We start from the raw sequence: 1,453 nt of genomic DNA on the forward strand, positions 1-1,453 counted from the left end.
GTGGAGTCTATCAAGTACTCACCCTCGTAGTTACGGGAGCTCCATGAAGATCAGCTGCTGGCCCGCATCCTGAACCAGCGTGATCTTCGTGTCCGGATCGCCCACATAGTCAGCAAGCACATGCTGACAAGGTACCTTCTGAAGCGCGCATACGGAGTGTCGTCAATGTCCGGACCCGTTCGGGCAAGTAGCCCCAGACTACTTTCAAAGCTTCCGCCGCTTCTGTTACCAGACTGTGGCAGCCTTCGGACAGTATATTAGGAGCCGTTCGACCGGCTTCTACGAGTTCTCGGAGTGGGCATAACCCTTCCACTTCACGAGGAGCTGTCGCTTATCGTGCCGCCGTCGCTCCTGGCGAATCCGCTCCACGTGGTAGTAAACACGGTGCTGATTTGGGAACGAATCTACGGGCGAATGCTTCGCCCAGACGAGCCCGTGCGAGACTACATCGCCGACCTACTGAAGAACTGAAGACGTAGCTACCTAAACTTGCGGCTCAACGATTACGATCGGACCAAGGCGGCGAGTTTGCGAGTACTGAGCTGGCCAATTACTGTGCAGAGAATGGTATCGAACAGCAATTCACGAACGCCTATTCACCATAAGAGAACGGAATTGTGGAGAGAGCAAATGGAGTCGTGATGCCTCGTGTTCGGGCTATGCTGAGTGCTACGAGGCTACCAAAACCCTGTGGGTGAGGCACTACTGCATATAGCTGCCACACTGAACAGACTACAGACGAAGCCACTGGGGCTGGTCATATCATGTTTCTTCTCATCATTGACGAGTCAACTAGATACAAGTGGGCGTATTTACTTGAAAAGAAGAGTGGCATATCAAGGTGCTGTTGACTCAACTGAAGACGTAGCTACCTAAACTTGCGGCTCAACGATTACGATCGGACCAAGGCGGCGAGTTTGCGAGTACTGAGCTGGCCAATTACTGTGCAGAGAATGGTATCGAACAGCAATTCACGAGCGCCTATTCACCACAAGAGAACGGAATTGTGGAGAGAGCAAATGGAGTCGTGATGCCTCGTGTTCGGGCTATGCTGAGTGCTACGAGCTTATGCCACCCTCCTCTTTTATCTCTTTTACTGTGTCGGACGCATCTTTCGGCGTATCCAGTGCGTGGTAGACATCAAGTTCAACGCGCTATGCTACCGCTCGTTAGCTAACCATGCAAATTGCTCGTCGTGCGTGGAAGGTCGGTTTTGGGAGCTGTCGTTGGTATCGAGGACAACTGCGGACGCGTCGATGGCTGTAGGGATCGGAGGTCAGCTGTTGATAGACAGGATGGAGTGTGCGATGCGCAGTGTCGTTGGCGATTGTTGGTGGTGCGTGTTGCAGGGCTGTGTGGATTGTGGGGTGTTTGTTGGTCCGTGTAAGCGCCGGTTGGTTTAGTGGTTAAAATATCTCGTTGCCAACGGAATGCCCCGGGTTCGATTCCCGGA

At 53.0% G+C, this 1,453-nt stretch overlaps 1 non-coding gene across 1 annotated transcript; it reads left to right on the plus strand.

Annotated features, from left to right (window-relative positions):
* The first annotated feature begins 1,389 nt into the window (after positions 1 to 1,389).
* PITG_26565 lies at positions 1,390 to 1,453 on the plus strand. The gene has a single exon. It is a non-coding gene; the product is annotated as a tRNA-Gly (tRNA).

This window comes from Phytophthora infestans, genomic scaffold, assembly GCF_000142945.1.
Source record: "Phytophthora infestans T30-4 supercont1.10 genomic scaffold, whole genome shotgun sequence".
Classification (NCBI taxonomy): domain Eukaryota; phylum Oomycota; class Peronosporomycetes; order Peronosporales; family Peronosporaceae; genus Phytophthora; species Phytophthora infestans.